Source organism: Lynx rufus, unplaced genomic scaffold, assembly GCF_022079265.1.
Source record: "Lynx rufus isolate CCGP_SWC_20201006 ecotype Redwood Valley unplaced genomic scaffold, mLynRuf1.p SCAF_1, whole genome shotgun sequence".
Classification (NCBI taxonomy): Eukaryota; Metazoa; Chordata; class Mammalia; order Carnivora; family Felidae; genus Lynx; species Lynx rufus.
Window position 1 is genome coordinate 41217781 of NW_025814823.1, and position 16397 is coordinate 41234177.

A 16397-nucleotide genomic window follows, 5' to 3' on the forward strand; every position below is an offset into this window, starting at 1 on the left:
GTACTAACTCAATAAAATTATTATGAGGTTCAAATTCAATAATATGTATGTATACAAAACACAACTTACAGAATAGTGTAATAAGTCCTATTGAGTTTTGAAAATACAGTTCTTATGTCACATTATGTTAATTGTTTGAAAAAAAACTAAAGTAATTTTGAAATCAATCACATGCTAAGAAATGTTTAAAAACAAAAAATCCCTAAGATACACATTTATTTTTAGTCCATTACATACTAAAATGTTAGATACTGGAGTCACTAATTTAAAAATTCATGGTTCACATAATAATAAGCTAATAGTACAAACAGAGATATATGTGTGCCTCACTCTCCATTAAACAAAGTGCAACTTGAGTATGATTTCTTAAGAACCCCATAAGAGAAAATCACATAGTAATATTAAATATAAATTTAACTATAAATTGATTTTTATAGAACTATTCTGAATTGCTTTTATAGCACATGGTTATTAATACATGAATTCTGAATTGAGACATGGCTTCAAATACCATTGCTCTTTCCAAAATGCCCACACAGAGATTAGATGTGAGAGTAAATAGATCTTTTCACTTTTAATGGTTAATAATTACCCTTCCAAATGATACCTTCATTGATAATACCACTTTATATACAAATTGTGTTTGATTCTTTTGAATAGGATAATGTTGGAAATGGATCTAATGGTTTTACGTACATTAATGATTTTCTCGAGCTTCGTGTAATTTAAGAGAACACTGAGTTGAAGTGTAGTTGATTTGTAGTATGTTCAGTTTCTTTCTATTCCATCAGGTACTGCATTAGCATGACCCCAGAGTCTGCAGTTTTAAAACCTGGGAAATAGAGCAAAACTTGCCGAGAAAATGGTCCCTATAGCAGTCAAAGACTTGGAAAAAAAAAATATTGCTCTAAAAACTAGTGTCCTTGGTCCAGCAATAAATATGTTATAATTTTAATTTAAAAAAGCTAAATATGAAATCATTTTTTCTAATGTTGACACTCATGTTGTAAAAAATTCAATTTTTCAGAAGGTGTTTCATCTAATTTTAAAGACTATCACATTCAATGGATCACCATGTAATACACCATTAGTGCTTCACTGTTCAATTATATGAAGACCAAACTACTAGAGAAATGATCCATTTTATAAATTCTTACTATATTTAGATTTAAAATCTGTTGTTTTGTGATCTCTTGCAACTTGATGTCACACATTATCATCTTCTTTTCATTTAGTAGAAGCATGGGGAAAGAAAATGTACTATCCAGTCATGGTTGAGTTTCTTTATGTTTCACTTCAGTTTTCTGGGCATTACTAGTGGCTTTTATTTCACAGTTGTTTCTTGTTTAAGTCTCACACAAGATGACAACAGCATGGGGCAAATCATTTTTGGCTTAATTTGAAATGGTGTTTTCAGGGTATTTTAACAGCAGCAATTCTCATATGAGCAAGTAAAGATCATAAATGTTATCTGTATCTCCCCAGATAAACTACAAATAGAAAAACAAACACACACCAGAATTTGTAAAGTGATAAAGGAATTTAGTATGTCTAAGCCATGCGAGTAGAGTTTGAACATGGACAAAATCTATATATATGAAATTTGGCACACTCTTAAAAGGAACAAGCTAAAAACAAGGAAAATAAAAATGCTTACAAATCAAACAAACGCTACACCTAAATTTTTTTAAACTTTTTTTTAACATTTATTTATTTTTGAGAGACAGAGACAGAGTCAGAGCAGGGGAGGGGCTGAGAGACAATGAGACACAGAATTCGAAGCAGGCTCCAGGCTCTGAGCTGTCAGCACAGAGCCCAATGTGGGGCTCAAACCCACGAACTGTGAGATCATGACCTGAGCTGAAGTCGGATGCTTAACCGACTGAACCACCCAGGTGCCCCTACACCTAAATTTAATCTAACTTTATGCTATCCAGGTGAAATATATGTATGCTAGATGTCAAAAAAAGTTAATAATTACAAAGTTATTGCTCTGTGCATGTGTGTGCGTGCGTGTGTGTGTGTGTGTGTGTGTGTGTGTGTGTTGGGGGAAGGAATACTCTTAAAAATAAACAGTAAAAGACATCTGGTTAACTTACTGAGAAAGATAGTAAAATTATTTCAACAAAAATAGATTGATAAAAACTTGGGAGCAGGAACTGTGCCTTGTGGATTCTTATGTCCTCTACCTCAATCATATGATCATCCATCCATTGGCTAACAGTAAGAATGAACAAATGGTGGGCATCTGGGTGTCTCAGTTGGTTAAGTGTCTAACTTCGGCTTGGGTCATGATTTCACAGTTCGTGAGTTTGAGACCTGTTGATATTTACCAATATCTGATTTAGAGTGAGTATGTGAATGTCACAAGCAAAAGTATATTTATCTCCTTACCATCTCAAGTTAACGTTGTTAGTGAACTCTTTGCATGCAGAATTATAATTGAGACACATGTGGGTTTCTCTATTTCATCTCTCGATAAATTCTAACCATCAAACTGTATAATGAGACTATCTCCTCTCTAGATCTGTATTCTATTTTTATATAATGTAAGCCCAAGATTACATCTACTTTTTTATAAGCCATCAAATTATACTGACAATTCATATTGTTTGTTTTAAATAAAAATCCCAACCTTTTCACATGAAGAAATCAAGTTACTATTTCTTTTCTGTATATACAAACTGATTGTAAAAAAAAAATGTAGGTAAGTCAAATGAAAATTAAAATTTTGGCTGAGAAAGTGATGACCCAAGGCACATAAGTATATTTAAAATTCATTTATTTATAAATAAGAGGGACACGATTTTCATAGTTTATGTATTAATTAAATTGTTCTGCTGAGCCTGAGATGAATGAATTTGGAAAAGAGACAATACTTTCAGAGTTATTGTCTGGAACTCATATCCACATAAAAAGTGATGGAGAAAAAAACCACCTGAAGTATTTCAACTTCTATTAATTCTTACTAAATTTTCTTCTCTTTGTTTTTTATTATTGAATTTGTAAACACTTTTCTTACCAATCACCTGTCCTAATGCACACTACTTCACTTTTATGTATACATATATATACTATACATTTCTCTAAATAAAAGTGGGAGAGGATATTGCCCATGTCACTTTGGTTGTTAAGTGAACAAATATAAGCTCACATGAATTATATTTGATTTCAGTGAGTTTGCCATGGTAATGATAGAGTAGATATTTGCAATCAAAGCCAGTTATTTCTAAAAATTCATGAAGTATACATACCTTAATAAAAGTAGGTTTTAAAAACAGTAATATTTTGTGGTGGAAATGGAGAAGAAGAAACAGACTTAAATTAATCATGCAAAAAAAATTTCTAGTCCCAAAAGTTTGGTTGTAATTGGGTGGCATTAAGATAGAAATGCTCAAAATAGAGTTTTGTTGTGTTGTGTTTCGTTTTTTTTCTTACAAAAGCTGTTCTTAACTTATATTTCTAAATATAAATATAACTATTGAAACTCATTGTAAAGGCATGCTGTTTGAATTTGTATCCTGTCCTCTCCTCCTTTTTCCAGGACCAGTAATGCATCCTACCATAAGACAGATCTAATCAACAATGTTATTGTGCCTTCTCTGACTTCTCATTTGAAATTAACATTTTTTTGTCCCCAAGATTGACAGATAATATTTTTTTTGTTTTTCTGCATGTTTTATATTGCTTTTCTAGTATTTATCATTCTATGTTTATAAAGAGTTCTCAGCTTACTTTGCCACCTCCTTAAATCCATTATAATACATTTTGTTTCTATATTCCTTCTTTATCTAATAACCATGTTTCCAGGAACAATGCATGTTTATGAAATATATCTTACTCATTAATAAATGCCTTGTTGTTCTTAAATCAACATTAAAATAAACATACATATGTCTAGGAGAATAAAAGTAGCCTGCATAGGGTGGCATTCCAAATTCAAATTCTAAGTTCATTTCTTTTACTTATTAAGAGTAAAAACAATAAACTCTCTAAAGGAGAGGATTAAATGATATAACTAAATACAAATGCAAATTAGAGCTTTGCTCATACACCATATCTTATCTATAAGATTGGCAAACATTCAAAGGTTTGCAAAAATACTTTGTTGCCAAGGCTACAGGAAAGCAGGAACTCATACATTTTTGTTAGGAAAGCAAAATGGTACAACCTTATGAAAGGGAATTTGGCAAATTACATATTCGTTTCCCCTTTTACACTGAGATCTCATTTCGAGAAATCTATTCTGAAATACACTGGCAAAAATCCAAAAATACACATACACATATCTTGTTGCGGTAGTGTTTGCAGTTTTAAACAGTGTATTGTGGCTGCAACTTATTGTCCACCAATAGATTGAATAACTGATGATACCACCCCACAATGGGGTCCCACAATGGGGACTTTGTTGCTGTAAAGAGTAATAATTTATGTCTATATGCTTTTCTGATATATATCTGGGATTAATTATTTTAGAGATAAAAAGTGTGGTAAAGTGTGTAAGATGTGGGCAAGGTATCAATTTATTTCCTCTCAGCAACTATCAACCCTTTTTTGTCTTGTTTTGTGATACCAGAGCAATATCCTCTTCCTAAAAATTTGTTCTTTACAGCTAGCAAAAATATTTAGCTTTGTTAAGAGAAAGCATTAGAGTGGCATTGTAAACAGACAGAGATACGATGTCACTTCCTTTCCCAGTTCTGGTCCTGTTTCCAGTTTTCCTTTTATCAAGCATGATTCTTGAGGTCCATTGATGCTCATATTGTAAGAACAAATACAAATTAAAAATAGAAGATTTTAATTCTCCTGTTGAAGTTAAAGGAAGGGAATCCACCTTTGTTTGGGGCATTTACTTTGGAGAAGTCATATGTTCTTCCTTTGCCTCTTTGAAATGTGTGTAAATTTATTAGAAGGGTAAATGAGTAACCCAGGAACCTGGGAACCTGTCAAGGCTTGGGAGCCATCTCTTGAAATGCAAGATGTTGACCCTATCTCCCAGTTTCCTGGTTCCAGGTTGCAAACCTAACCTTATTCCTGTCATAAGGATATAAGAAATTATGTTTTCTTTTAAAAGTATTTAGCAAAACAAGTGGCTACTTTAATTACCAAGTGATTTAGGATAAACTGTATGTAACAAATGGTGCTGTAGAGTCCTCTTAATCAAGGATTAGTTATTGTTTATCTGAAAAATGTATATAATGTACCACTTGGCTACATAAAAGGGTATGATTTCTTAGAGTTTTTGTGATCTCTTTAGAAAATACCTGTGATGCACATCATGTTATGGTTTAATACTCTTTCCCTAACAAAACATGTTTTATTTCTCTTCTATTTCTGTAGAGAGGTTTTCTCAGGTGGCAGGAGATTTAGTTTCCAGTTATATTTACCCAACAATATTAGTGGACCTCACAGACTCTCCCAGTACAGGGATGCTTTACGGCAGTTTTCAGTCAAGCTCTTGGGCCACCTACTCCTAGAACCCAATGTAAAGACCATCTCTGCCACATTCTCCCAGTCAGTGCGCTATTTCTATGATCAAGTTTCTACCACCATGGAGACAACTACTTACCTATCTAACAACTGCTTTCTGTAGACCATCGCGGATAGTGTTATCTGTTTTATTACCTATGTTACCTGTTTCATTAGCAAATGCCACTTCCATAGCAGTTGTGGCAGAACCCTCCATCAATTCGCCTTAGTGACCATATCTATAGACCTGTTGTGCCTGACCCACACCTTGTGACAACTGTGGGTGATTCCAACAGCAGAGCTCCAGCTTGCACTCTCAGAAACTTGTTTTGACACCAGTAGAGTTGTTGGCTTCTGAGTTTGACAGACCCTCTTCAAAGAGATTTAAATCTGTCTTTGGGAAGGTGTCTTTCTTTTTTATAACTCTGCCTTAGTCTATAGATAGTAGCTTTATGTTTCCATTTACTAATTTTAGATCTATGAGTATTTCTTTATTTCTTTAAGTAGTTAACTACCTTTGTCTGTTAAAAACTCTTTCTATTAAAATTTCCTTTCTCAAAATAAGAGGTTTTTTTCCAACTCCTAATTGAATCTGATTGATACTGGGTTGATATTGGGAGTGATTTTGACAGACACCCTCTCTGGGGTGGGATTGGACTGGGCTTCAGTGCAATGCTGAGCTCCTTGTAAAAGATCCTTGGGAAGCTAGTAATCTATAGTATGCAGTGGCTTCTAATTTATCAAGTTATCACATGTGGTTGATTGTTTCCTTTGATTTCTCTTTTTTTATGTTTATTTATTTTTGAGAGAGAGAGAGAGAGAGAGAGAGAGAGAGCACAAGGAGGGGAGGGGCAGAGAGAAAGGAAGACACAGAATCAGAAGCAGGCTCCAGGCTCTGAGCTGTCAGCACAGAGCCCGATGCGGGGCTCGAACCCACAGACAGTGAGGTTATGATCTGAGTCGAAGTCGGACGCTTAACCAAGTGAGCCACCCAGGCGCCCACATTTGGTTGACTGTGATAAAATTCTAACTTAAACAAGAACCTTGAGGGCCCAAGAGGCTGTTCCACTTGACCGTTATGGAGATAATTAGGGACCATTGCCTGGCTGTAGTGTTACATGCATTCTTCTGTATGCACTGCACTTATAGAAAGAAAATGACCAGCTCAAGTCTTTGACTCTCACTTTATTTTAGTCTGAAAATTAAAGAGCTTCCTTGACAGCCATAGAATAATCAGTTATTTCCTGTATCTCAGAACCAATATTGCTAAAAAAACAAAAAAAAAAGCAAAACAAACAAACAAAAACAAAAACAAAAAACCCACAAAATTTAATTATATGCAGCAGAAATACAACATCAACTGGGTTCACAGACTCATCAACTTTCTCATGTGACAAAGAAGGTGTAGATTAGGGGAAAAAAAGGAACCCTGAGACTTGAAATGGATACTTTGAACTCAGATGAAACTGAGGATTTTGGACCCTAGTTTACACAGCCTTCCTTGCTATTGGGAGTGGCACACCCTCTTGTTTGTTTTCAACGTTTATTTATTTTTGGGACAGAGAGAGACAGAGCATGAACGGGGGAGGGGCAGAGAGAGAGGGAGACACAGAATCAGAAACAGGCTCCAGGCTCTGAGCCATCAGCCCAGAGCCCGATGCGGGGCTCAAACTCATGGACCACGAGATTGTGACCTGGCTGAAGTCGGACACTTAACCGACTGTGCCACCCAGGCGCCCCACTTGTTTGTTTTCAGAAGCTTGCCTTTCTGTACTTGAAAATTTGGAATAAGTTTTTTGGGGGGTAGATGCCTTGCAAGGACATATCCATTCTCCTCAAGGCCATCACAGCCATCTTCTATTACCGTGGGACTCCTACTAATATCCCCTCCCTATGAAGATCATTAAACAGAAGCACTGTCAGTCCTTGGTGAAACTGCAGGTGTTAATGCATGATAAATGCATTTTAAAAATCATTAGTGGTAATGCTTACAAAATTCAATGTATGTCACCTGTTTACACACAAGTCAGAGAGAGCTTGACTAATAACTGATTTATTTCAAATTTAATCTGGTTTTAACCCAAGTTGCAACTTGTTTTGATGTAGTATTTTTTTTAAGAGAGAGAGAGAGCATAAATGGGGAAGAGAGGGAGAATCTTAAGCAGGCTCCACACTCAGCACTGAACCCAACTTGGGGCTTCATCCCATGACCCTGAGATCATGACCTGAGCTGAAATCATGAGTCCGATGCTCAACTAACTGAACCACTCAGGAGCCCCTGATCTTTATTGGGCAGATCATCACAGCTCCTGGCACTTGGTATGAAGCTATTGGTTTGGCTAATACTGGCTTCTCTATATGAATATGAAAAAAAATATTAGAAGCAAGTTTCACTTACTTGGTAGGGCCAACAGTACAGCTTCACAGTTGTCTGAAGGTGATGTTAATTCTGTTCTCTGCCATATTTTTGTCTGTAAATATTTTGATTTTTTTCACATTCTATTACTCATTACTGATTGTATCATTTTGATTGGATCTAATGTGTAGGAAGTAGGAACTACTTAAGCATCTTAGTATGATATATGCCAACTAGAGAGAGATTGACAAGTTCAATCTTTTATAAATAAAACTTTATTGGAACAGAGCCATGATGTTTACATATTGTCTATAGTTACTCTTATACTATAACAATACAGTAGATGTGACAGACATCTGTCACACGGAGGAACCTCCACACTGTCTTCCAGAGTGGCTGCACCAATTTGCATTCCCACCAACAGTGCAAGAGGGTTCCCGTTTCTCCATATCCTCTCCAGCATCTATAGTCTCCTGATTTGTTCATTTTGGCCACTCTGACTGGCGTGAGGTGATATCTGAGTGTGGTTTTGATTTGCATTTCCCTGATGAGGAGCGATGTTGAGCATCTTTTCATGTGCCTGTTGGCCATCCGGATGTCTTCTTTAGAGAAGTGTCTATTCGTGTTTTCTGCCCATTTCTTCACTGTGTTATTTGTTTTTCAGGTGTGGAGTTAGGTGAGCTCTTTATAGATTTTGGATACTAGCCCTTTGTCCGATATGTCATTTGCAAATATCTTTTCCCATTCCGTTGGTTGCCTTTTAATTTTGTTGGTTGTTTCCTTTGCTGTGCAGAAGCTTTTATCTTCATAAGGTCCCAGTAGTTCATTTTTGCTTTTAATTCCCTTGCCTTTGGAGATGTGTCAAGTAAGGAATTTCTGCAGCTGAGGTCAGAGAGGTCTTTTCCTGCTTTCTCCTCTAGGGTTTTGATGGTTTCCTGTCTCACATTCAGGTCCTTTATCCATTTTGAGTTGTTTTTTTTTTTTTTGAATGGCGTAAGAAAGTGGTCTAGTTTCAACCTTCTGCATGTTGCTGTCCAATTATCCCAGCGCCATTTGTTAAAGAGACTGTCTTTTTTCCATTGGATATTCTTTCCTGCTCGTCAAAGATTAATTGGCCATACTTTTGTGTGTCTAGTTCTGGGGTTTCTATTCTATTCCATTGGTCTATGTGTCTGTTTTTGTGCCAATACCATGCTGTCTTGATGATTACAGCTTTGTAGTAGAGGCTAAAGTCTGGGATTGTGATGCCTCCTGCTTTGGTCTTCTTCTTCAAATTACTTTGGCTATTCGGGGTCTTTTGTGGTTCCATATGAATTTTAGGATTGCTTGTTCTAGCTTCAAGAAGAATGCTGGTGCAATTTTGATTGGGATTGCATTGAATATGTAGATAGCTTTGGGTAGTATTGACATTTTAACAATATTTATTCTTCCAACCCATGAGCACGGAATGTTTTTCCATTTCTTTATATCTTTTCCAATTTCCTTCATAAGCTTTCTATAGTTTTCAGCATACAGATCTTGTACATCTTTGGTTAGATTTATTCCTTGGTATTTTATGCTTCTTGATGCAATTGTGAATGGGATCAGTTTCTTTATTTGTCTTTCTGTTGCTTTATTATTAGTGTATAAGAATGCAACTGATTTCTGTACATTGATTTAATATCCTGCGACTTTCCTGAATTCATGTATCAGTTCTAGCAGACTTTTGGTGGAGTCTATTGGGTTCTCCATATATAATATCATGTCATCTGCAAAAAGTGAAAGCTTGACTTCATCTTTGCCAATTTTGATGCCTTTGATTTCCTTTTGTTGTCTGATTGCTGATGCTAGTACTTCCAACACTATGTTAAACAACAGCGGTGAGAGTGGACATCCCTGTTGTGTTCCTGATCTCAGGGAAAAAGCTCTCAGTTTTTCCCCATTGAGGATGATGTTAGCTGTGGGCTTTTCATAAATGGCTTTTATGATCTTTAAGTATGTTCCTTCTATCCCGACTTTCTCAAGGGTTTTTATTAAGAAAGCGTGCTGGATTTTGTCAAAGGCCTTTTCTGCATCGATTGACAGGATCATATGGTTCTTATCTTTTCTTTTATTAATGTGATGTATCACATTGATTGATTTGCGAATGTTGAACCAGCCCTGCAGCCAGGAATGAATCCCACTTGATCATGGTGAATAATTCTTTTTATATGCTGTTGAATTCGATTTGCTAGTAACTTATTGAGAATTTTTGCATCCATATTCATCAGGGATATTGGCCTGTAGTTCTTTTTTACTGGGTCTCTGGTTTAGGAATCAAAGTAATACTGGCTTCATAGAATGAGTCTGGAAGGTTGTCCTTCCCTTTCTATTTTTTGGAATAGCTTGAGAAGGATAGGTATTATCTCTGCTTTAAACGTCTGGTAGAACTCCCCTGGGAAGCCATCTGGTCCTGGACTCTTATTTGTTGGGAGATTTTTGATGACTGATTCAATTTCTTCACTGGTAATGGGTCTGTTCAAGCTTTCTATTTCCTCCTGATTGAGTTTTGGAAGCGTGTGGGTGTTTAGGAATTTGTCCATTTCTTCCAGGTTGTCCAATTTGTTGGCATATAATTTTTCATAGCATTCCCTGATAATTGCTTGTATCTCTGAGAGATTGGTTGTAATAATTCCATTTTCATTCATGATTTTATCTATTTGGGTCATATCCCTTTTCTTTTTGAGAAGCCTGGCTAGAGGTTTATCAATTTGTTTATTTTTTCAAAAAAAAAACAAGTCTTGGTTCCATTGATCTGCTCTACAGTTTTTTTATTTTTTTTTATTTTTTTTATTTTTATTTTTTTTATTTTATATATATATATATATATATGAAATTTATTGACAAATTGGTTTCCATACAACACCCAGTGTTCATCCCAAAAGGTGCCCTCCTCAATACCCATCACCCACCCTCCCCTCCCTCCCACCCCCCGTCAACCCTCAGTTTGTTCTCAGTTTTTAACAGTCTCTTATGCTTTGGCTCTCTCCCACTCTAACCTCTTTTTTTTTTTTTCCTTCCCCTCCCCCATGGGTTCCTGTTAAGTTTCTCAGGATCCACATAAGGGTGAAACCATATGGTATCTGTCTTTCTCTGTATGGCTTATTTCACTTAGCCTCACACTCTCCAGTTCCATCCACGTTGCTACAGTTTTTTTAGATTCTATATTGTTTATTTCTGCTCTGATCTTTATTATTTCTCTTCTTCTGCTGGGTTTAGGCTGTCTTCGCTGTTCTGTTTTTATTTTCTTTAGGTGTGCTGTTATATTTTGTATTTGGGATTTTTCTTGTTTCTTGAGATAGGCCTGGATTGCGATGTATTTTCCTCTCAGGACTGCCTTCGCTGTATCCCAAAGCGTTTGGATTGTTGTATTTTCATTTTCATTTGTTTCCATATATTTTTAATTTCTTCTCTAATTGCCTGGTTGACCCATTCATTCTTTAGTAGGGTGTTATTTAACCTCCATGCTTTTGGAGGTTTTCCAGACTTTTTTCCTGTGGTTGATTTTAAGCTTCATAGCATTGTGGTCTGAAAGTATGCATAGTATGATCTCAATTCTTGTATACTTATGAAGGGCTGTTTTGTGACCCGGTATGTGATCTACCTTGGAGAATGTTCCATGTGCATTCTAGAAGAAAGTATATTCTGTTGCTTTGGGATGAAGAGTTCTAAATAGATCTGTCAAGTCCATCTGATCCAATGTATCATTCATGGCCCTTGTTTCTTTATTGACTGTGTGTCTAGATGATCTATCCATTTCTGTTAAGTGGAGTGTTAAAGTCCCCTGCAATTACCGCATTCTTATCAATAAGGTTGCTTATGTTTGTGAGTAATTGTTTTATATATTTGGGGGCTCCCGTATTCGGCGCATAGACATTTATAATTGTTAGCTCTTCCTGATGGATAGACCCTGTGATTATTATACAATGCCCTTCTTCATCTGTTGTTATAGCCTTTAATTTAAAGTCTAGTTCGTCTGATATAAGTATGGCTACTCCAGCTTTCTTTTGACTTCCAGTGGCATGATAAATAGTTCTCCATCCCCTTACTCTCAATCTGAAGGTGTCCTCAGGTCTCAAATGAGTCTGTTGTAGACAGCAAATAGATGGGTCTTGTGTTTTTATCCATTCTGATACCCTATGTCTTTGGTTGGCGCATTTAGTCCTTTTACATTCAGTGTTATTATAGAAAGATATGGGTTTAGAGTCATTTTGATGTCTGTGGGTTTCATGCTTGTAGCGATGTCTCTAATACTTTGTCTCACAGGATCCCCTTAGCATCTCTTGTAGGGCTGGTTTAGTGGTGACAAATTCCTTCAGTTTTTGTTTGTTTGGGAAGACCTTTATCTCTCCTTCTATTCTAAATGACAGACTTGCTGGATAAAGGATTCTCGGCTGCATATTCTGTGTGTTCTTCACATTGAAGATCTCCTGCCATTCCTTTCTGGCCTGCCAAGTTTCAGTAGAGAGGTCAGTCACGAGTCTTATGGGTCTCCTTTTATATGTTAGAGCACGTTTATCTCTAGCTGATTTCAAAATTTTCTCTTTATCCTTGTATTTTGCCAGTTTCACTATGATATGTCGGGCAGAAGATTGATTCAAGTTATGTCTGAAGGGAGTTCTCTGTGCCTCTTGGATTTCAATGCCTTTTTCCTTCCCCAGATCTGGGAAGTTCTCAACTATTTTTTCTTCAAGTACACCTTCAGCACCTTTCCCTCTCTCTTCCTCCTCTGGGATACCAATTATGCGTATATTATTTCTCTTTAGTGCATCACTTAGTTCTCTTTTTCCCCTCATCCTCCTGGATTTTTTATCTCTCTTTTTTTCAGCTTCTTCTTTTTCCATAATTTTATCTTCTAGTTCACCTATTCTCTCCTCTGACTTTTCAATCCAAGCTGTGGTCGTCTCCATTTTATTTTGCAGCTCATTAATAGCATTTTTTAGCTCCTCCTGGCTGTTCCTTAGTCCCTTGATCTCTGTAGCAAGAGATTCTCTGCTGTCCTTTATACTGTTTTCCAGCCCAGCGATTAATTTTATGACTATTATTCTAAATTCACTTTCTGTTATATTGTTTAAATCGTTTTTGATCAGTTTGTTAGGTGTTGTTATTTCCTGGAGCTTTTTGAGGGAAATTCTTCCCTTTTGTCATTTTGGATAGTCCCTGGAGTGGTGCGGAACTGCCTGGCACGTCCCCTGTGCTGTCTTGAATAACTTGCGTTGGTGGGCAGGGCTGCAGTCAGACCTGATGTCTGCCCCCAGCCCCCCGCTGGGGCCACAGTCAGACTGGTGTGTACCTTCTCTTCCCCTCTCCTAGGGGCGGGATTCACTGTGTGGTGGCATGACCCATCTGGGCTACTTGCACACTGCCAGGCTTGTGGTGCTGGGGATGTGGCGTATTAGCTGAGGGTAGATGGGCAAGGTGCACAGGGGCGGGAGGGGCAGGCTCAGCTTGCTTTTCCTTGGGAGATCCGCTTTGGGACGGGCCCTGCGGCACCGGGAGGGAGTCAGACCCGCTGGAGGGATGGATCCGCAGAAGCGCAGCTTTGGGTGTTTGCACGGTGCCTGCCAGTTCCCTGGCAGGAACTGGTTCCCTTTGGCTGGTGGATAGGCGAGGGAGATGGCGCTGGCGAGCACCTTTGTTCCCTGCCAAGCTGCGCTCTGTCATCCAGGGCTCAACAACTCTCCCTCCAGTTGTCCTCCAGCCCTCCCTTTCTCCGAGCAGAGCTGTTAGCTTATAACCTTCCAGATGCTAAGTCCCGCTTGCTGTCGGAACACACTCCGTCTGGCCCCTCTGCCTTTGCAAGACAGACTCGGGGGCTCTGCTTGGCTGGCAGGCTGCCCCTTCACCCCGGCTCCCTCCGGCCAGTCCGTGTAGCATGCACCGCCTCTCCGCCCTTCCTACCCTCTTCTGTGGGCCTCTCTTCTGCGCTTGGCTCCAGATACTCCATTCTGCTAGTCTTCTGGTGGTTTTCTGGGTTATTAGGCAGGTAGGTGGACCCTAAGTGATCAGCAGGACATGCGGTGAGCCCAGTGTCCTCCTGCGCCGCCATCTTCCCAGGATTCTCTGATTTGCATTCTTAATGAATCAACCAAAATTATTTTTTCCAATTGGTTAGATGAAGGAAAGGGGGTTATTTATTACCTTTCTAGGAATCCACCAACATCAAATTCAGCAGTGTTTTTTCTAAAAAGGTAAGGATACATAAACATGAAAACATATATTAATAAGCTCCACCACATTAATTGAATAAATATGAAACATATAAAGGAAAAATTAAGGTAAAAAATAACCAACGCTTAAGTGTATAAAGGATTTTTAAATAAATAAATATCTAAAACTAAGAATAGAAGGGAAATTTTTTAGAGTAGTATTAAAGGAGATCTTAAAAAATGTAGACCTAAAGTCATCCCCAGTGATCATACTTTAGAAATATTTCCATTCAGCTCAGTGGGAACAAAACTGCTATATACCAATCATTTCACATTACACTGGAAGTCAGTTAATTCCATAAGACAAGAAACGGGAAATTAGGATCATGAGTATTGGCAAGAAAAAAAAAATATCATTTGCAGAAAATGTAACTGCCTAAATAATATATCAAAAAGTATTTTAAAATATTTTTGTGGATAGAGAATAAGCATACATAAATAATTATTGAATTTATAAAATTAAACTAACTGATTAAAACACCATAGAATCCCTTTACGATCTGCCAGCTGTGGTGGAATCTCCGCCAAGATGTAGATTTCTGGAAAACCCTTATGGGGAAGACCATCTCTCTAGAGGTCGAGCCCTCGGATGCAATAGAAAAGGTAAAGACCAAAATCCAGGGTAAGGAGGGAATTTCTCCTGATCAGCAGAGCCTGGTTTTGCTGGCAAGCAACTGGAAGGTGGACGTACTTCTTCTAACTGCAATATTCGAAAGGAGTCCACTCTATCTTGTGTTGAAACTTCGTGGTGGTGCTAAGAAAAGGAAGTCTTACACCATTCCCAGGAAGAATAAGCATAAGAAAAAGAAGGTTAAGCTGGCTGTCCTACTATAAGGTGGATGAGAATGGTAAAATCAGTTGCCTTCATTGGGAGTGCCCTTCAGATGAATCTGGTGCTGGGGTTTTTATGGCTAGCCACTTTGACAGATGTTATTGCGGCAAATGTTGTCTGACCTAGTGCTTCAACAAACTGGAAGGCAAGGAATTGCGTGCGGGTTAATAAAAAACAAACTAAAAAAATACAATGGAATAAATTTTCCACCAACAATAACAAAGCTCCTTGGAAAAATTCAAATTACAAATGAGGAGGGCACTTGTTGGGATGAGCACTGGATGTTATATGGAAACCAACTTGACAATAAATTTCATATTAAAATAAAAAAAATAAAAAAGAAGCTGACTAAAGGGAGACGTTCTCAATGTTGATGGATGATAGTATTCAAAGTTATGAACAGATTGATACATCCAAATAATCTTGGCTTTTAAAAAATTCCGGTAAAAGCTCCAATGCTATTTATTCACAACACTTAGAGAAAAAACGTATCTTAAAATGACTGAAGGAAATACAAGTTCAAGAAAAACAAGATAATTATTTAATTCAAAAATGATGTGGAAAATTTCCACATCTAATAATAAGATATCATGATGTGATTTTACCTTGACTTCAAAAATATAATAAACTACATGTTTAGAAACGCTCCTACCATAAAAACCTAATAATACTGGCATAAGGCACATATACTTTAAAGTGCATATCTAAACAAATTAGAAAGTAAGAGCAACCTACATATATCTAAAATAAGACATTACTGAACCCAGAGGGGTTATGGACCACTGGAGACATGATTTGTATTGTTAAAAGTAGAACATCTGCTTCTCATAAGTGATGGAGGAGAACGTGGAGCCTCTGGCCCACACCAGGTAGAAGGTGAAGACTTAAAAATAAATCTAGGATGTTTGGAAGGTTACATTTTTAAGGAAAGGTAAACTTGGAGGGAAAAGAAATCATATTTTCTAAGGAAAATTTTGAAACAAGCTAATACTGTACTGATCTGTATATATGTGTTTGTGTGTGTGTGTGTGTGTGTGTGTGTGTTAAATATATATAATATATATATTATATATATTTAATGTATTATATATTTAATATACTTAATATATTAGACACAGTATCTATTTCCCACATACACCGAGAATTTCCAATCATAGTACTATCTCCAGGAAGTTTTTATCTTCCCACTTGCATTTCTGTTGGGATCCATAAAAAAACTTAAAGTTGTCATCAAGGTTGGTAGAACACTAGGTACTCAGCAGAAGGAAATACATATTTTTTTCCTAGTGGAGTTTTTCTCAATGGAGTCTATTTTGTACAGTGGCATAAGACTTCATGAGACACTGAGAGATTGTCATACGGACAAGAGATAAAAAGAATTTGTTGGTAAAAAAAATTGTTGGTAATGGCTGAATATTTACTATATTTGAGGACACTGTAAGTTTGGTTTTGCAGCTAATTAAATAAAAATTACATACACATAAATATTTGTTATTCAGAGTGGTATTCATAC

The 16397-nt window shown here is 37.0% G+C and overlaps 1 pseudogene; it reads left to right on the forward strand.

The window, feature by feature from the left end:
- Positions 1–497: 497 nt before the first annotated feature.
- On the forward strand, positions 498–15052 carry LOC124508541 (ubiquitin-40S ribosomal protein S27a-like; annotated as a pseudogene).
- Positions 15053–16397: the final 1345 nt, after the last annotated feature.